Raw genomic sequence first — 22187 nt, forward strand, 5'->3', positions numbered from 1 at the left:
ATCAAATAGCCTACTTTTTGTGGTTTTTGAAATACTTTCTGAATATTGTCATCCTGTCACATTTTGGATTAAAAAAATTGTATTTACCTGTCAAAAATATTTATAAGTATAATATATTATACTTGGTACATTTTAAGTAATTTAGTCAAATTTACTACAATTTAAATACTCTAGGGTTTTTTGTTGTCTTGAGTGTTAATCATTTTTTGATAGTGAGTGTCTGCACAATGGAAGACAAAATTAGCGTTATTCCTATTTACATGAATGTGGTGTCATATTAAGGAAGAGGTTGTGCTCTTTAAAGGTAAGTTAACTTGTAATTGTCATTTGTTCTTTGTTTTGAGTTATGTCAGTTTGTTTGAAATGTGTGAGAAAATGAGCTTCATTTTGAAAATTCTCAGTAATCTACAGTAGCATTCTAGAATTATTTTGGGGTCTAAAGGGTTAACAGTTTTAAATTATACTGAACAAAAATATAACAACAATTTCAAAGATTTGACTGAGTTACAGTTCATATAAGGAAATCAGTCAGTTAAAATAAATTCATTAGGCACTAATCTATGGATTTCACATGACTGGGAATACAGATATGTAGCTGCTTGTCACAGATAGCTTAATAAAAAAGGTAGGGGCGTGGATCAGAAAACCAGTCAGTATCTGGTGTGACCACGATTCGCCTCATGCAACACGACACATCTGCTTTGCATAGAGTTGATCAGGCTGTTGACTGTGGCCTGTGGAATGTTGTTCCACTCCTCTTCAATGGCTGTGCGAAGTCCTGGATGTTAGAGGGAGCTGGAACACGCTGTCATACATGTCAATCCAGAGCATCCCAAATATGCTCAATGGGTGACATGTCTGGTGAGTATGCAGGCCATGCAAGAACTGGGACATTTTCAGCTTCCAGGAATTGTGTATACTGTATATCCTTGCGACATGGGGCTGTGGGTTATCATGCAGAAACATGAGGTGATGGCGGCTGATGAATGGCATAACAATGGGCCTCAGGATCTCGTCACGGTATCTCTGTGCATTCAAATTGCAATCGCTAAAATGCAATTGTGTTCGTTGTCCAAAACGTATGCCTACCCATACCATAATCCCACCGCCACCATGGGGCACACTGTTCACAATGTTGACATCAGCAAACCGCTCACCCACACAATGCTATACACGTGGTCTGTGGTTGTGAGGCCAGTTGGACACACTGCCAAATTCTCTAAAATAACGTTGGATGCGACTTATGGAAGAGAAAATAATATTAAATTATCTGGCAACAGCTCTGGTTGATATTTCTGCAGTCAGCATGCCAATTGAACGCTCCCTAAAAACTGGAGACATCTGTGGCGTTGTGTTGTGTGACAAAACTGCACATTTTAAATTGGCCTTTTATTGTCCCCAGCACAAGATGCACCTGTGTAATAATCATGCTGTTTAATCAGCTTCTTTATATGCTACACCTGTCAGGTGGATGGATTATCTTGGCGAAGGAGAAATGCTTACTAACAGAGATGTAAACAAATGTGTACATAACATTTGAGAGAAATAAACGTTTTGTTTGTATGGAACATTTCTGGGATCTTTTATTTCAGCTCATGAAACATGAGACCAACACTTTAAATGTTGCATTTATATTTTTGTTCAGTGTAGTTATGTCAAAGTCATTACACACAGCGCTATAATCAGCATGCATCCCAAATTATTATTACTTTATTTCTGACTCACAAGCTAGCACATTTGGTTCCTTGGAACTTAAATGTGTTATTACCATAGCATTTTTGTATGTTCTCTTTCGTTGTATTCTATGTACTTGAACATATACAGTTGAAGTCGGAAGTTTACATACACCTTAGCCAAATACATTTAAACTCAGTTTTTCACAATTCCTGACATTTAATCCTAGTAAAAATCCCTTGTCATAGGTCAGTTAGAATCACCACTTTATTTTAAGAATGTGAAATGTCAGAATAATAGTAGAGAGAATGATTTATTTCAGCTTTTATTTCTTTCATCACATTCCCAGTGGGTCAGAAGTTTACATACACTCAATTAGTATTTGGTAGCATTGACTTTAAATTGTTTAACTTAGGTCAAACGTTTCGGGTAGCCTTCCACAAGCTTCCCACAATAAGTTGGGTGAATTTTGGCCCATTCCTCCTGACAGAGCTGGTGTAACTGAGTCAGGTTTGTAGGCCTCCTTGCTCGCACACGCTTTTTCAGTTCTGCCCACAAATTTTCTATAGGATTGTCGTCAGGGCTTTGTGATGGCCACTCCAATACCTTGACTTTGTTGTCCTTAAGCCATTTTGCCACAACTTTGGAAGTATGCTTGGGGTCATTGTCCATTTGCAAGACCCATTTGCGACCAAGCTTTAACTTCCTGACTGATGTCTTGAGATGTTGCTTCAATATATCCACATAATTTTCCTTCCTCATGATGCCATCTATTTTCTGAAGTTCACGAGACCCTCCTGCAGCAAAGTACACCCACAACATGATGCTTCCACCCCCGTGCTTCACGGTTGGGGTGGTGTTCTTCGGCTTGCAAGCCTCCCCCTTTTTCCTCCAAACATAACAATGGTCATTATGGCCAAACAGTTCTATTTTTGTTTCATCAGACCAGGGGACATTTCTCCAAAAAGTAAGATATTTGTCCCCATGTGCAGTTGCAAACCGTAATCTGGATTTTTTTTATGGCGAATTTGGAGCAGTGGCTTCATCCTTGCTGATCGGCCTTTCAGGTTATGTCGATATAGGATTTGTTTTACTGTGGATATAGATACTTTTGTTCCTGTTTCCTCCAGCATCTTCACAAGGTCCTTTGCTGTTGTTCTGGGATTGTTTTTCACTTTTCGCAACAAAGTACGTTCATCTCTAGGAGACAGAACGCATCTCCTTCCTGAGCGATATGACGGCTGCGTGGTCCCATTGTGTTTATACTTGCATACTATTGTTTGTACAGATGAACGTGGTACCTTCAGGCGTTTGGAAATTGCTCTCAAGGATGAGCCAGACTTGTGGAGGTCCACAATTTGTTTCTGAAGTCTTGGCTGATTTCTTTTGATTTTCCCATAATGTCAAGCAAAGAGGCACTGAGTTTGAAGGTAGGCCTTGAAATACATCCACAGGTACACCTCCAATTGACTCAAATTATGTCAATTAGCCTACCAGAATCTTCTAAAGCCATGACATAATTTTCTGGAATTTTCCAAGCTGCTTCAAGGCACAGTTAACTTAGTATATGTACATTTCTGTCCCTCCTGGAATTGTGATAAAAATGAATTATAAGTGAAATAATCTATCTGTAAACAATTGGTGGAAAATGTACTTGTTTCATGCACAAAGTAGATGTCCTAACCGACTTGCCAAAACTATAGTTTGTTAACAAAGAAATTGTGCAGTGGTTGAAAAACGAGATTTAATGACTCCAACCTAAATGTATGTAAACTTCCGACTTCAACTGTATAAATTGACCAATTCGGCACATTTGGGCAAACTCCTGGCAGACTTGAAGCAAAATATTGTGTAGTGAGGTAACTCTTCACTGGATCAGTCTGAAACGTTGCACACACTGCTGCCATCTTGTGTATGTATATGTTTATGTTTGTATATGTTTTTTTTTTTACTTTAATAATGTTTTCTTGTGGTTTTTATGGAAAGTTTTCTTCACATTCTGAGAATGGAATATATGTTTTTCATTATCATTCTCAGAACGTTCCCTGAACATTACAAAAGTTTACTTTGGGTTTTTATGGAAAGTTTTCTTAACGTTCTCTGAACAATTTAAGAACATGACTTTAAATAGAACCATAAAGAAACATATAGGAAACGTTATGCTGAAGTACTGAAATTCCCACAGAAGAATGTTGTTTCATAACATTCTCTGAACTATTTGAGAACATTCAAACCAGTTGGAAAACATTCCTAGAACATTACCAAATTTGTAATTAAATGTAACCATGTTTGAACTTTTAGGAAACATTCTGTTATAGTAATGAAATACCAAGAAAAAAATGTTTTGTCAAGTTCCTTAAATGTGCTGAGAATGTTCAAAACCCAAGCAACTATCATGCACCATTCCAAGAAAGTTGTGGGATGGTTGTATGCAAAATAACCATATGACAATGCTCTCACCAAGCTCTAAGAAATATATGGTTCTTAGAACATTATGTGCTAGCTAGGAAGGGTCCTACAGTCCAGTGTTCCCAAACTCAGACCTGGATACCCCAAGCGGTGCACATTTAGTTTTTTGCCCTAGCACTTCACAACTGATTAAAATAATCAACTCATCATTATGCTTTGATTATTTGAATCAGCTGGGAAACACTAATATAGTCAACTAACTAATTGACTGAGAAGCATCATTACTGTATAGGGTTGTCGTTGTAAGATTGTTGGTGTGAAGTTATTATTGGGAGAGCTGTGAAAGTCATGAGGTTTTTTTCATGCTTTTGTCTGGCCTCACCTTGCTTGAGCCCATACAACTGGGACCAGAGACAGTGAGAAATTTGCTAATCTCAGGTACTAAATTCTCCCTCCCGCTACTGTCTGGATTAATGATGACAGCCTAGAATCATATAGCTACTTAAAACAAAGATGCTGACTATTTGTTCCCTATCCATCTTTATCTCTGTATTAAAACATTGGCTAAGTGGCAGAAATAGTACATCATTATCTCCTCTCTCTTCTCTGTTTCCGCGGCTCTGGTAGAAGGATATAAACCAATGGTTTATGGCTCCTAGGGGCCCCGTGAATCACCCAGGCCTCTGTGGTGAGATGTTAAAGGCTTTCTAATAGGCTGTAGGCTGCTGCAAAAACATATTGCTGTTTTTTGTGGCTTCCCCTTTACATCTCCTTACATCAGTGTGCTCGATCTCCATTTCGACTCAGCCAATGGATGCCCTCCATCTATCCTCAACCCTGGTGAAGACAAGGGCACCACCTATTTTCCACCATATTGCTTTCACATACCCAGTCCTAGGTAATGTCCCAATTATCTCTCCTTCCTCCCAAAGTGTGCACGTTTTCACTTCCCTTTACTGATTTGAAAGGACATTACTGGTATAAGAAATATAGTGGAAACTTTGAAACTCCCACTAGCCCATACCTCCACCAATCCAATTTCTTTAGATTTGCAAGAAGTAGTGATGCACACTTCAGGAGAAAGGAGATATTATTGGGACACAACCCTAGATAATGGGGTGTGAATCTGGGCAGAACTGAGGGAACAACTTTCTGGAATGACACACAACCTATTAAAGGACACTGGAAGATTTGGCTCAGTACCTTTGTGAGGCGCCAACATCAAAGACTGGAGGGTCCGGTTTCAACTCTAAACTTAAATGGAAATCTGTCCTTTCCAAGGAAATAGAAGGCGTTGCCTTCTAGGATTTTCTCTCTGTCTTAATTTTAGCTTTGTCCTTCTTTCATCTTGAATTGGTTTCATCTTCCTTATGGTCACGCTGGCTTTATATCCCTCTTTGTATGTCTATTTATAAATCCACCTAAAAAGAACTATGGTATGGTATATTGTATATTTCCTGAGTACCTTTACTAGGGAATCAGGACAGCCTGAATATTTAAGGACAGAAAGTTCAATTGTGTTTGTTTGTGTCTTCGCTATCAGGTTATTGTTACTGTATGTCTCTTTAAGACTATATATGCATTCACTGCAGTCAAATTACGGCTTTCACATGGCATTGCAAACAGGCGAGTGTAGGCTGGGGATCAGTAATAAACAGCTGTTTACCCTGATGTCTGCCTGTCTGTCTGTTTCCTCTTCTCAGCCACACATGCCTCTTTACAACACAGCCAACACAGCCTGCAAATCAGCTCCTGACAGATACAAGAAGGAATATGAAAGAGGAGCGGGCCATGCTTATTATCGATGATTTCTCCACCACTCAGGGGCTGGCATTGATCGCTGCACGTGAACTGTCGGGCACACAGTCGACGGAGGATGTTTATGTGTCAGGGTTTACTGGCGGGCCGCTCTGCTCTGACAGGATGCCTCTTATCACTGACATATGGAAAAAAGTCTCTCCTCTCCTCAAGACGCTTCCTGACTCCTCTCAGGCCGTCTCCCCCTGTCTCTTTCCATCTCTCACACCCACCCATCCCTCGCTTCTTAAAGAGCAACAAAATGTCACATATCCAAATCCATAAACAGTGATGTATGAGCCCACTAACAGTGTGTGTGTGTGTGTGTGTGTGTGTGTGTGTGTGTGTGTGTGTGTGTGTGTGTGTGTGTGTGTGTGTGTGTGTGTGTGTGTGTGTGTGTGTGTGTGTGTGTGTGTGTGTGTGTCTGTGTGTCTGTGTGTGTGTGTGCGCGCACTATGTTGGCAAATGGGATTCAGAGCCTAAGGCATGTGATCAAGACAGAAATGTAGTAGTTGAATGGTAAGGAACACTCATTAAAACCACACATCTCTGTCCTCCCTCCTGTGAGAAATACAAATATGGTCTCCTACATTGATGATACTGGAGGAGAAGGTATAACAGTAGCCTCAGTACTCTCCTCCCTCTCCACCCTCACCCCCAACCCAGGAGTCAGCCTGTCCACAGAAACCCCCATCACACATCTTAACGACATGAAAGATTCATGGCCCGAGTAAAATAGCCCATTATCTACCTGGCAATAGACAAATTTTGGAACCCGGGCACTCCGTCATGAAACAACGATAATACTCTGGACGCTTCCCAGAATTGCGAGCCCCAGGTACTGCGTCCCTCCGATCTGTCAGAGGAGAATTATGAATATTTGAGGAAATTAGATTAAATGAGATCAGTTGAAATCAACAGGAGGATGTACAATGAAGGCAGATATTGCATATGATCAACTCAGACTAATGTCCACAAAACCGATACAGAGAATACTGTAGTATTTTACTGTGGTATAATGACCTATTTACAGTTAACTATAGTATAAATACTGTATTAAAAGAAAACATTTGTATATATTATAGTAATTAATGTTGTGTTTTTGTGGATTGAACTATACTGTAGTATTTACTGCAGTGTTTTTGCGGATTGTACTATACTGGAGTATTTAATGTAGTGATTTTGCAGACTAATATACTGTTAGTATTTACTGTAGTGATTTTGAAGACTGTAGTATACCGTTAGTATTTACTGTAGTGATTTTGCAGACTGTAGTATACTGTTACTATTTTCTGTAGTGATTTTGCAGACTGTAGTATACCGTTACTATTTACTGTAGTGATTTTGCAGACTGTAGTATACTGTTAGTATTTACTGTACTGTTTTTGTGGACATTACTGTAGTATTTACTATAGTGTTTTTGTTTTATTATCTTTGACATGGACGTGGAGACTTTTTCTTTCAGGAAACCTACTGGAGAAATACTACACTGAACAAAAATATAAACGCAACATGTAAAGTGCTGTTCCCATGTTTCATGAGCTGATCGCAGAAATGATCTTCCATAAGCACAAAAAGCTCATTACTCTCACATTTTGTGCACAAATTTGTTTACATCCCTGTTAGTGAGCATTTTATCCTTTGTCAAGATAATAAAGACCTTTTGAGGGGTAAAACAGATTCTGATTGGCTGGGCCTGGCTCCCCAGGGGGTGGGCCTGGCTCCCAAGTGGGTGGATCTATGCCCTTCCAGGTCCACCCATGGCTGCGCCCCTGCCCAGTCATGTGAAATCCATAGATTAGGGCCAAATGCATTTATTTCAATTTCCTTATATGCAAATCATCAAAATCTTTGAAATAGTTGCATGATGCGTTTATATTTTTGTTCAGTATAAAAGAGCACATTTTCCATAACATGTAGGTAGGTAGGATTGGAGTCTGAATGAATAGTTCAGAACTTCTGTAATATAGGGTCTATTCGAGTAGGTTTGTAGGTTTCTCACTTATGGGTGTCACAATTTGTGATATAGGGGAGGGATATGGGCAGGGTATATGCAAATTAAATACTATAGTATTTACTATAGTTAAAAAAGTGTTGTGTTTTTGTGGACATTACTGTAGTATTTACTAGTGTTATTTTGCAGATAATACTGTAGCATTTACTGTAGTATTCTACAGTATACTACAACATTCTATAGTAAGTAAGACACATGATCGAGGGATACTGCAGTGGTTAGTATAGTATTCTACAGTACTCTACAGTTTACTACAGGATTCTAAAAGTGTTTTCATGTGGGTTTTTATTGGTGTTAAAGGTCAAAGATAGAGGTTTGCTCTCTGGAGATTCTCTTTTGTCCTGTAGTCTGCGTTGAGCAAGTGAAGCCACACCGCTAACTAAAAGTGTCACAGTGATGTCCACAGACCTAAGACGGCCTCAGTGGGGGGGGAGTGAGACTGACCACCAGGCACCAGGGGGACTGTTAATGACCTGATCATATATGACTTGAAGATTTTAGATGGTGTGTGTGTGTGTGTGTGTGCGTGTGCGTGTGCGTGCGTGCGTGTGTGCGCATACAGACCCTCATAGACATCCAAGGCTGCCTGTTGATCTGCAGAGCTCTTTAACTTGTGTCTGTGTCTTACACATCATTAGGGAGTGTGACCTTTGGCATTTGAGGCTTGTCCTAACTTTAACACACACACACAGCACAGATGTCAGATGGAGCTGTAGAGCGAGAGGTATAGTGTGTAGTGGTGTGCAGTGGTGTGTAGCGTGTAGCAGCGTTACTCATTACTGACAAGCCTTTCATGTGAATCCTCTTCCTGTTTCATTGGAACTTGTAAAAACATCTTAATAACCCTGTAATTGACTATGTATTTTTGTAATCCTGTATGATCTGTTTCCTCTACCATGTAGCCAGGTCGCTTTGGATGAAGGCGTCTGCTAAATGGCATATATTATTAGTCTCCTTTGACTCTGCCAACTAGCTGCCCAGTGTAGTTACCATTCCTTTGCAATAGATGGCAGTCAAAGCTAGTTGACTTCACTACTCTAGCAACAGGGACACGGCGTTAATGCCCGTTGAAAGTAGTTTTATCTTACAGCAAGTTTATCTGGTTACACTTGAACCTGTTGTTATAGTGGACAAGCTAACTAATACTATTTTTACATAAGGTGCAGGCATTAGGCTTATGTCTTGAAAAAAATTACAGCAAGCTAGATTTACTAAATTAACTGGTTTTATTTCAACTCAAACCCTATGTAGATTCCACTTGATTCTGGGTATGCGCGCTTTGTGGAAGAGACAACAGACGCAGGGATGATACGCCGTACACCTCGTCCAATTCTCCCTTGTGCCCATAGGGTGAACTGGCGATAAGATGCCAGCCTGTGTGCTCTGCAAAAGAAATCATAAGAAAAGTAAGTCTAACACCGAAACTAAATCATAATGTATTTATAATGAGCACGTCCCATTATTGGTTAGAATGAGATTTCATAAATCATGATGCTGTCTGCGATTCGAACTCTGGTTGTTTTATCAAAAGGGGAATGCATTACCATCGCACCAAACAGCGCTTCTGATAAACATCGTTTTAGGTACTTATTATATATATTGAGCACCTACCCACTACTGATGTTAGCTTTAAACAATTTATAATCAAGCAAAATTGTATCAATTATTTAACTGGCATACCGGCAGCTGACTGGTCAAGTAACCTCTTCTGCCAGGAAGTCCTTCATAAGGATTAGTGACACGTCCAATACATCGCCATCCAGACAGACTGACAGGAACCTCTGACTGGACAGCATCCACACTCACACCAGCCACCATCCTATGGGATTTTGTGCTGTATCGCCACCATTTCCCTACAACGCACACACTTGTTCTATCGAGCCATTATTTGGCAGCATCCACACTCACACCAGATTGTGTCACCGCTACGCCGACCCACTATCTGAGGTGTTTCAGGCAGCATATCTGTGTTACTGTTACGAGAACAAACTCTTTCATCTGGGGCAACGATCGGCTCAAACATGAACGGCTCAGTAGGTTTATTGGCTCCCTAACTAACGTTATTTCATCCTCTGGTATGAACTCATTCTCAGACTCGAAGCTACTCTTGGTAAATTGAGCCATTTTTTCAAAATGTTCTCTTCTGCCAGTGATGCAACAATGCCAATATGTCGATTTACAGTTACAGTTAGCTGGCGTTCTAAATCCTGCTGTTTCCAATCCCCTTTATACAACGGGTGGGTCTAATCCTGATTGCAGACTTAAAAGCGCATTCCAGCCAGTGTCTATTCCACAAGTTACCACTGGCTAAATCTATGATTTTAAAATGTCTATTTACTCTGTTCCATTTGACTGCGCAAGCCACTGTCTCATCAGCCTAGGCAGGGAAGTTATAAACTTGATTATGTCTATTGAAAGCATCTAGACATTATCTCACATCTCACATTCTTTTAGACTAACATTTCTTTTCAACAGAGGAGATTTGCAACATTGTTTCAATATTCAAATTCGATCTCCGACTGTACCATAGTAATGAAAGGGTCAGGAGTCGGGACTAGAGAGAGAGGCAGGCATTGTTTCTCAGCCAGTCGAAATCATGAATCCGCTGGCATAATTGTTATGGATATATACAAAGAAATGTAAATTGAAAAAAGGTCAAACTAAGCGAAGTGCAACTAGTTTGCATTCTTTACAGTTTCAGAAGCTCCCCTGAACAACAGTGTCCTAACGAGAGAGCACATTTTCTATACGAGGCAAAATCGTGCCTCATTAGCTCATTGTTATGGATGTATCCAACTAAATGTCACTAGAAAACAGCTTAAACAAATGCAGCTTCTGTTGTTATTCTATCTGCACTGTTTGACGTGACTGTAAGTTAGCCATAGTTGACTAGCTAGCAAGCAAGCGACAAGAACCTTGCCAGACAGTATGGCAATGGAACATTTAGAACGAACGACTGGGTCGCGTTCACTGGCAACCGAACCAACAGAACAAACGACCAGCCGGCTTGGGTAGCAACCCTAGATATGTTTCGGGACTTGTGGAAGGATGAAATAGTATGAATAAATTCATCAAAATAACATTTGTTATGAAAATATGTCAATCATTATTTGAATATGTTGGTAACCCGTTGTATAAATGTGATAATGTCCTCGAAGTCGGTGTTTGGAGGATATATCCTAACAACACCCGTACCAAGATATCCTCCAAACACCGGCCTCTAGGGCATTATCACTTAATTAATACACACACACACACACACAGCACAGGGGCTGAGGGAGTGTGTAATGTGTCCGATGTAGTTGTAGAGTGAGTTGTGCAGGGGTGTGTAGGGGTGTGTAGTGGTGTGTAGTGTGTAGCAGCATTACTCGTGAAACACAGGTTTCTTATGCATAATGGATCTTGGATCTTACCGCATCTTTAAAAGAGCTAGCTGTCGCTGGCAGTTAAGGCCCCGGCACACACCCTATTACCCCCATGTCCTGCCCAGCCTGCACCTCCGCTCTGAACATTAACACGTCTGTTCTCATCATCTGTGTCTGTGGATCCACGCTTCCAGCAGGAGTTAGGGGAAAGACAGGCAGGGAGGAGGAGGGACATGAGAGGCAGCTAGGTAAGAAGTGTCCCCACACTACAGTGTTAAGACTGCAGTCCACACAAGCTCAATATGTGTTTGTTTATTTGGGGGAAATGAAACAGATAAACAAATTAGAAGCACTAGTTTTATCTTATTTGTATTTAACCTTTATTTAACTAGGCAACTATGATGGAGTTTGGTTGTAGATCACTGAACTGTGTTCTTGTGTTATTGCCAATTAAGTAATGCAGTAATCACACATTCAAACTCGCTCTTCTCTTGCAATACTTGTACTTATATTGCACTAACAATAAGTACACTTGCAATACTGAAATACACTTGTTGAATGATCTATAATATGATGTTCATTTACCCTCATATCTGGTCTACCTGTTTTTCTCACCAGCAGCTAGCAATGACCGCAACCAACTCAGACCCAAAACGCCTTCAAATGCCCAAAAAAAGGAGGTTCAGTTCAGTTCTCTCATTCTCTCCCATTTACGTTTTTTGAACAGCCGTCAGGAAGGTACACATTTCGGTTGTTACACATAACCTGGTTACCTCCTGGTTTCTGTTTTGGAACGAGGAAAGGAAAATGACATTCTGTCAGTGCTGGGTGCTAGGGGCGAGATGATGCCTCTGGATACATGATGAGGACTAGGCTGTCACTGTAAGCAGTCAAGCGCTTATTCATGAAATGGAATTACATTCTGACAGTGGCTCCGCTCGCTGCTCGCTTTTGAAGCAGCCTGTCTTTTTTTCTGTACTGTAAATCCTTTGGCTAGCACCTAGCATGGGCTCCTCTGTTCACACACACATACACGCTCGTTGCTTGTACACCACTATGTCTGGAGGAGTGGGATTGCAAAAAGTCAGCCCTTTATTACTGCACAAAAAGAGCAGGGTTTCTCTCCTTCTTCAACAATTCCTATACAAAAACCTTGAGGATAAGGCAAACAGATTTAAAGTTTCAACGTCTATTTTCCTGTCACGACTTCCGCCGAAGTCGGTTCCTCTCCTTGTTCGGGCGGCATTCGACGGTCGACGTCGCCGGTCTTCTAGCCATCACCGGTCTTCTAGCCATCGCCAATCCACCTTTCATTTTCCATTTGTTTTGTCTTGTTTTCATACACACCTGGTTTGCATTAACCTAATTACTTGTCGTGTATTTAACTCTCTGTTCCCCCCATGTCTGTGTGTGAAATTGTTCGTTGTAAGTGCTTGTGCACATTGTGACTGGTGCGCGATGGGTTTTGTACCCATGTTTTGTTATTCTGGATGAGGTCCGGTTATTACCCAGTTCTGCTCTCCTGCGTCTGACTTCTCTGCCACCAGTTACGCACCCCTTACATTTCCATTTGCACAGGATACAACAAGTGTAAAACAGCACATTGAAAATCAAACAATGCAGTGATAATACTAATATTGATAATAATAAAAAATTGAATAAAAAATGTAAGTAAGAATAAAAACCACACAAGAACTACGATGACAGTTAAAGAAACACGAGAATGCAAGTACAGTTGAAGTCAGAAGTTTACATGCACCAAGGTTGGAGTCATTAAAACTCGTTTTTCAACCACTCCACAATTTTCTTGTTAACAAACTATAGTTTTGGCAAGTCGGTTAGGACATCTACTGTGTGCATGACACAAGTAATTTTTCCAACATTTGTTTACAGACATCTTATTTCACTTATAATTCACTGTATCACAATTGCAGTGGGTCAGAAGTTTACATACACTAAGTTGACTGCCTTTCTGGAAAATTCCCGAAAATGATGTCATAGCTTTAAAAGCTTCTGATAAGCTAATTGACATAATTTGAGTCAATTGGGGGTGTACCTGTGGATGTATTTCAAGGCCTACCTTCAAACTCAGTGCCTCTTTGCTTGACATCATGGGAAAATCAAAAGAAATCAGCCAAGACCTCAGAAACAAATTGTAGACCTCCACAAGTCTGGTTCATCCTTGGGAGCAATTTCCAAACGTCTGAAGGTACCACGTTCATCTGTACAAACAATAGTACGTAAGTATAAACACCATGGGACCATGCAGCCATCATACCGCTCGGGATGGAGATGCGTTCTGTCTCCTAGAGATGAACGTACTTTGGTGCGAAAAGTGCAAATCAATCCCAGAACAACAGCAAAGGACCTTGTGAAGACGCTGGAGGAAACAGGTACAAAAGTATCAATATCCACAGTAAAACGAGTCCTATATCGACATAACCTGAAAGGCCGGTCAGCAAGGAAGAAGCCACTGCTCCAAAACCGCCATGAAAAAGCCAGACTATGGTTTGCAACTGCATATGGGGACAAAGATTGTACTTTTTGGAGAAATGTCCTCAGGTCTGATGAAACAAAAATAGAACTGTTTGGCCATAATGACCATCGTTATCAAATCAAATCAAATCAAACCATCGTTATGTTTGCAGGAAAAAGGGGGAGGCTTGCAAGCCGAAGAACACCATCTCAACCGTGAAGCACGGGGGTGGGAGCATCATGTTGTGGGGGTGCTTTGCTGCAGGAGGGATTGTTGCACTTCACTAAATAGATGGCATCATGAGGCAGGAAAATGATGTGGATATATTGAAGCAACATCTCAAGACATCAGTCAGGAAGTTAAAGCTTGGTCGCAAATGGGTCTTCCAAATGGACAATGACCCCAAGCATACTTCTAAAGTTGTGGCAAAATGGCTTAAGGACAACAAAGTAAAGGTATTGGAGTGGCCATCACAAAGCCCTGACCTCAACCTTATAGAAAATTTGTGGGCAGAACTGAAAAAGCGTGTTAGAGCAAGGAGGCCTACAAACCTGACTCAGGTACATCAGCTCTGTCAGGAGGAATGGGCCAAAATTGACCCAATTTATTGTGGGAAGCTTGTGGAAGGCTACCCGAAACATTTGACCCAAGTTAAACAATTTAAAGGCAATGCTACCAAATACTAACTGAGTATATGTAAACTTCTGACCCACTTGGAATTATTTGTTTTATTTTTTTCACCTTTATTTAAACAGGTAGGCTAGTTGAGAACAAGTTCTCATTTACATCTGCAACCTGGCCAAGATAAAGCAAGGCAGTTCGACACATTCAACACAGAGTTACACATGGAATAAACAAACGTACAGTCAATAATACAGTAGAAAAAGTCTATATACAGTGTGTGCAAATGAGGTAGGATAAGGGAGGTAAGGCAATAAATAGGCCATGGTGGCGAAGTAATTACAATACAGCAATTAAACACTGGAATGGTAGATGTGCAGAAGATGAATGTGCAAGTAGAGATACTGGGGTGAAAAGGAGCAAGATAAATAAATAAATACAGTATGGGGAAGGGGTAGTTGGATGGGCTGTTTACAGATGGGCTATGTACAGGTGCAGTGATCTGTGAGCTGCTCTGACTGCTGGTGCTTAAAGCTAGTGAGGGAGATATGAGTCTCCAGCTTCAGTGATTTTTGCAGTACGTTCCAGTCATTGGCAGCAGAGAACTGGAAGGAAAGGCGGCCCAAAGGAAGAATTGGCTTTGGGGGTGACCAATGAGATATACCTGCTGGAGCGTGTGCTACGGGTGGGTGCTGCAATGGTGACCAGTGAGCTGAGATAAGGTGGGGCTTTACCTAGCAGAGACTTGTAGATGACCTGGAGCCAGTGGGTTTGGCAACGAGTATGAAGCGAGGGCCAGCCAACGAGAGCTTACAGGAGTGGTGGGAAGTATATGGGGCTTTGGTGACAAAACGGATGGCACAGTGATAGACTGCATCCCATTTGTTGAGTAGTGTTGGAGGCTATTTTGTAAATGACATCACCGATGTCGAGGATCGGTAGGATGGTCAGTTTTTACGAGGGTATGTTTGGCAGCATGAGTGAAGGATGCTTTGTTGCAAAATAGGAAGCCGATTCTAGATTTAATTTTTGGATTGGAGATGCTTAATGTGAGTCTGGAAGGAGAGTTTACAGTCTAACCAGACACCTAGGTATTTGTAGTAGGTATTTGTAGTCCACACATTCTAAGTCAGAACCGTCCAGAGTAGTGATGCTGGACGGGCGGGCGGGTGCGGGCAGCGATCGGTTGAAGAGCATGCATTTAGTTTTACTAGCATTTAAGAGCAGTTGGAGGCCACGGAAGGAAAGTTGTATAGCATTGAAGCTCATCTGGAGGTTAGTTAACACAGTGTCCATGTGATGAAAGAAATAAAAGCTGAAATAAGGACTCAAAACACCATTATATTGTTTTCAAGCTTTTCCAGGTTAGGTCTCCCAGTCTCTGGGCAAGGTGTTGCACAACTCTTGATTATGTGGTGTTACAACACACCATGTCATGTTTCAGAACACCTCGGGATGAATGTTTCAGTGCACCTTAAATCTGTCCCAATACCCTCAGAACCATGTGTTTCAATACTCCAGCAGTTAATGTTTCATCTCCTTTAAGGTGGTAGCAGTTCAGTTGTCACCACTTTTAATGTTACAAAGCACTTCATTTTTACAGTGTACATGTAAACAGCAGTAATAGTGACCAGTAGCAGGATAAATAGATAAATACTAACGGTAATGGCAATCAATAATCAATGAACAGCAGCATAGTGGAGTAATAAATATGTGTCTGAGTAGGTAGAGACCACTGGATGGGCCTAGAGTCAGTGTGGATAGTCTGTGGCAGAAGGAGATAAGTAGTTGTTAGGCATTTCATTCTTGTGGCCAGGGGATAGAAGCTGTTTAGGATTCTTTGTCTGAGCCTTAATGCACCGGTACTGCTTGTTGGACAGGAGCATGGAGAACAGTCCATGTTACGGGTGGCTGGAGTCTTTGGCAATTTTTCGTGCCTTTCTCAGACACCGTCTGGCATGTACGCCCAGGATGGCTTGGAGCTCGCCCCCAGTGATGGGTTGGGCCGTCCACATTACACTTTGTAGAGCCTTCCGGTCGTGGACGGTTCAGATGCCATACCAGACGGTGATACAACCAGTCAGAATCAAATCAAATCCCACATTTTTTGGGGGAGAATGCTCTCAATGCAGCTGTAAACGTTCCTGAGGATCTGAGGGGCCATGCCAAAAAATGAGGGAGAAGAGGCATTGCCATGCCTTCTTCACAACAGTTGAGAGGACCATGTTAAGTTAACATTTTATTAAAAATTCATGTTTAAATAAATGCAGCCAGGTTTTTAAGCCTTACCATCATTCATACAGTAGGAGAGCAAAGACAAGGTCACATCAGATCTAACTCTGTATAGTTCAGTAGCCAAGGGACATATGTTAACTTGCTATGCCAACAAGTTACTGTAGTTCCCTCCTTTGTGCAAGTCTCCTTGCAGGATCATTGCAGCATTGCAAATAATTAGTGAACAGATTTTTAATCTGAAAAATAGATTTCATGCATTTTGAATATGTCGATTTCAAAAACAAATGTTGTGAAGACAGCCATAAGTCCTACACTAGACAATGACATCATCTCTATGAGCCCCAGAGAACAAAATGTGTCCTCTTTCTCCTGTCTGTTCCTGCCCTCATCTCCAAAGGGGAAATAACATAACTGTAATTAACATAATATCTCTTCTGGCAAGATGATTTCGCCCCCTGTGAAAATTATTTGGTACACTGTCAAAATTTCAGAAGTTGAGATGTCATATTTGTCAGAAATAATTCATCAAAAAACTGCCTGACGCATTCCTCACTTCACGAACTTTATACTATTTGTACGCTACTTCTGGCACATTGTGTTAGCAATGCCTTTTGGCCCAAGGGTGAGATGTGGGTGAAAGTATGACCCAGGCACAATTACTGTCTTTTCCTCCTGCGACAGAGAGTTGAAACCAAACCAGATGGCTGTATTCATTAGAGTGGATGGAGTCATCAGCCTCTCACTGTGTCTCTTCACAGCGCTTCCATTCAGAGAATCCATCCCACTGGCACTGGTAAAATGGTTTGACTCATTTTTCTCTACAGCGTGTTGCTTTGATAAAAATGATCAAAGTAGGCACAAAGCGAGGTGAGGGGCAAGAAACCAGACAGAGAACCAAACATCAATTTGGTTGAATCAAACAGCCAATTCTCCAGAGGTTAGAAGAGTTTGCCCTTTTATGCTTTAGAGGGAGAACTAATAAAGGTAGAAGTCACAGCACCTTCTGTGAGAAACGTAGAACAGTGTTAATTATCGTGATCTAAAGCCTCCAGTAAGTAATTAGAGACCTGGAACTGACTCAGATATACTGCTGAGCAGAACTACCTACGTACATCAGCCCTCACAGCACTCATATTTTGCAGATGTTATCGCAGGTGCAACAAAATGCTTATGTTTAAAGCTCCAACATTGTAATAATACCTAACAATACAAAACAATACACACAAATCCCAAAAATTTAAAGAAAGGAATGAAGAAATGTCTTAAATATAAAATATCTTATAAAGCATTAGTAACTGGACACTTCATGTAAGTGAATTAGCTAATTAGTAAGACTAACTAACTGACAGTCCATGCATATGTGTGTGTGTGGATGTACCAGTTCATCTATGTACAGCTGTATCCTCTCCCCTGGTCCACTCTGCTCCATAGCCTACTGCCTCACTGACCACCCTCTCCACAGCTTCTTTACTGGTCTGGGTGCCCCTCCACCCTCCCCCTCCTTGCATGCTGTCCCTTCTTCCCACCCTGCCTGACTGTAACTTGTAACATGGGCCACAGTCCTCATCAAAGCAGGCTATTACTCAGCCTGATTACTAGACAGCCACACATAAGTCAACAGCAGCTGGGAATAAGCAGCTAGCACCCATCGCAAGACAGAGAGACTCTCACACCCCTGAACCAACACTGCCATCTATTTTAATAAAGATGTATGTCTCCAACACCGACCGAAAGGAGATGGAGAGGAGGAGAGGGTGAGGGAGAAAGAGAGGGAATAAACAAGAGGGGGAAGAGGGATCAAGAGAGAGAGAAGGGTGGGGGGGGCAGAGAGAGAGAGAGAGATCATAAATCAAATCAAATTTATTTATATAGCCCTTCGTACATCAGCTGATATCTCAAAGTGCTGTACAGAAACCCAGCCTAAAACCCCAAACAGCAAACAATGCATGTGAAAGAATCACGGTGGCTAGGAAAAACTCCCTAGGAAAAACTCCCTAGAAAGGCCAAAAACCTAGGAAGAAACCTAGAGAGGAACCAGGCTATGAGGGGTGGCCAGTCCTCTTCTGGCTGTGCCGGGTGGATATTATAACAGAACATGGTCAAGATGTTAAAATGTTCATAAATGACCAGCATGGTCAAATAATAATAATCATAGTAGTTGTCGAGGGTGCAACAAGCACGTCAGGTGAACAGGTCAGGGTTCCATAGCCGCAGGCAGAACAGTTGAAACTGGAGCAGCAGCACGGCCAGGTGGACTGGGGACAGCAAGGAGTCATCATGCCAGGTAGTCCTGAGGCATGGTCCTGGGGCTCAGGTCCTCCGAGAGAAAGAAGGAAAGAGAGAAAGAGAGAATTAGAGAGAGCATATTTAAATTCACACAGGACACCGGATAAGACAAGAGAAATACTCCAGATGTAACATAACATAAAATGTCATAAGAGCATCAACGTATAGAGACAAGAGTTGCATGTAATTGGTTGGTAGAGTTGTGTGGAGGGAGACTTTTCCTGATAAGGAAGATGTCGGTTTTCCACTCTACACTATGTCCTGTGTGCACTGCAGTTCCCTAACAGAAACAACCCTCTCCAGTGTGAGTGGTGATGGGGGGTGGACAGACAGCCTACAGATTGATAATATGAGTGACACATTAAAGATGCAATAATAACTCATATGTAATTTTTTATGAGATTTCCTGCCAGTGCAGCAGAAACATGATGGGACATTCATTCACAGTCCATCCCTGAGGATACTGACAGCATATCAGGGCTACTTCCACTACCATCATCAGACTTCAAGCACCATGAGTAAAACCTACTGCCATGTGTAGTCAATCATTAACTGATACTACTCATCCAAGCAGCCCGTACCATCCACTGTGTGTGTGTGCGTGCGTGTGTGCGTGTGCTTCATCAACCCTCTTCTGATGTCTCCGAAAGGGAATTTAATACATTATCTAATTACAATGTTGCAGGAAAGTGAGTGGCACGCCACTGAATAAAATAGTCACCAAGCCACCCATTGGATAAATCAACTCTTAATTAAACAGTGTTATTAATTAATGTAGTATTTGAAGAAAGAGCAGTCATTTATGACAGAGCTGGGTAATCATATCAAGAACCAATAGAAACATGGCCAACAGAAGCCTCAAGTGGTAATAACATCTTACTGAGAATCTGTCTGGATGTTTCTCTCTTCAAGTACTCTACTGTTCTATTGGATGCAATGCAATCAATACAATGACACTAGATATAATACTGTGATGTTCTGCATGGGCTAGAGTATGGTACAATATACACTTTGTAGTGCATGGGGGTGATAGTGTTTAAAAAAGCACATCATTTATAAGTCTGATATGTCTCAGAGGATTTTGACCATTAAGTATGCCTCTCAAAAAGCAAAGTTCAACACTAAAATATAAATAATTGTTTCAGGGAGAAAACTTACAGTACCAGTCAAAAGTTTGGACACACCTACTCATTCCAGAGTTTTCTTTATTTTTACTACATTCTACATTGTAGAATAATAGTGAAGACATCAAAACTATGAAATAACACATATGGAATCATGTAATAATAGTTCAGATACTTCAAAGTAGCCACCCTTTGCACACTCTTGGCATTCTCTCAACCAGCTACATGAGGTAGTCACCTGGAATGCATTTCAATTAACAGTTGTGCCTTGTTAAAAGTTCATTTGTGGAATTTCTTTCCTTCTTAATGCGTTTGAGACAATCAGTTGTGTTGTGACAAGGTAGGGGTGGTATACAGAAGATAGCCCTATTTGGTAAAAGACCAAGTCTATATTATGGCAAGAACAGCTCAAATAAGCAAAGAGAAACGACAATCCATCATTATTTAAGACATCAAGGTCAGTCAATCCGGAAGATTTCAAGAACTTTGAAAGTTTCTTCAAGTGCAGTCGCAAAAACCATCAAGCGTTATGATGAAACTGGCTCTCATGAGGACCGCCACAGGAAAGGAAGACCCATAGTTCCCTCTGCCGGATAACTTCATTAGAGTTACCAGCCTCAGAAATTGCAGCCCAAACAAATGACACATCTCAACATCCACTGTTCAGAGGAGACTGCATGAATCAGGCCTTCATGGTCGAATTGCTGCAAAGAAACGACTACTAAAGGACACCAATAAGAAGAAGAGACCTGCTTAGGCCAAGAAACACAAGCATTGGACATTAGACCGGTGGAAATCTGCCCTTTGGTCTGATGAGTCCAAATTTGAGATTTTTGGTTCCAACCGCCGTGTCTTTGTGAGACGCAGAGTAGGTGAATGGATGATCTCCGCATGTGTGGTTCCCACCATGACGCATGGAGAAGGAGGTGTGTGGTGTGGGGGTGCTTTGCTGGTGACAGTGTCTGTGATTTATTTAGTATTCAAGGCACACTTAACCAGTTTGGCTACCACAGCATTCTGCAGCGATACGCCATCTCATCTGGTTTGCGCTTAGTGGAACTATCCTTTGTTTTTCATCAGGACAATGAACCAAAACACACCTCCAGGCTGTGTAAGGGCTATTTGACCAAGAAGGAGAGTGATGGAGTGCTGCATCAGATGATCTGGCCTCCACAGTCACCCGACCTCAATCCAATTGAGATGGCTTGGGATAAATTGGACCGCAGAGTGAAGGAAAAGCAGCCAACAAGTGCTCAGCATATGTGGGAACTCCTTTAAGACTGTTGGATAAGCATTCCAGGTGAAGCTGTTTGAGAGAATGCCAAGAGTGTGCAAAGTTGTCATCAAGGCAAAAGGTGGCTACTTTGAAGAATCTCAAATATGTTTTGATTTGTTTAACACTTTTTGGTTACTACATGATTCCATATGTGATATTTCATAGTTTTGATGTCTTCACTATTATTCTACATTGTAAAAATAAAGAAAAACCCTTGAATGAGTAGGTGTTCTAAAACTTTTGACTGGTAGTGTATATGAAATATGGTTTTCATCACAGCTACAATTTTCCTGTGTATTATGTGAGATGATTTATTCATATAAAAACAACATCAGGCTGTAACAAAGACAAACAGGCTGTGCAGACAAAGTGTGCGATTCATTATTGTGTGTGATTCAATTATGAACAGGGCCAAGGTCTGTGCATCCTCACTGTAACAAATTGCCTCCCAGAACATCATTAATGCTCAACATAAATCACTTGTCGTATTTCATTATGGCACAAATCAGCAAGGGATATGCTCTGATTTTCCCCCAGAACTTCCCACTTCCCACTTTGGACTTGCAGCCTGCTTGGAGTGTGTGTAGGTGAGGATTGTGTGTGTGTTTCGTAGTGTGTTGTGATAATGTAGCTCTGTTTATTTATCATGACATGCAGAAAGAAGACATACATCTACTTTTGTAATATTAACTTAACACTTTTTATCAGTTTACAGACCTATGCCTCCTCATCAATGCGTACCTCACTTGCTACTTACTATAGCCTACAACATATCTCTACCCACACTGTTACCCTGACAATACCAGGTCTGTGCTGTTCAATGGCTCAATACAATACCATGTTTCACCAGGGTGAAATAGGACGTTACTCTTAACCTTGTACAGAGCCGTGTGCATGCCAAACAAACATC

This window comes from Salmo salar, chromosome ssa02 (genome assembly GCF_905237065.1).
Source record: "Salmo salar chromosome ssa02, Ssal_v3.1, whole genome shotgun sequence".
In the NCBI taxonomy this organism is placed as follows: Eukaryota; Metazoa; Chordata; class Actinopteri; order Salmoniformes; family Salmonidae; genus Salmo; species Salmo salar.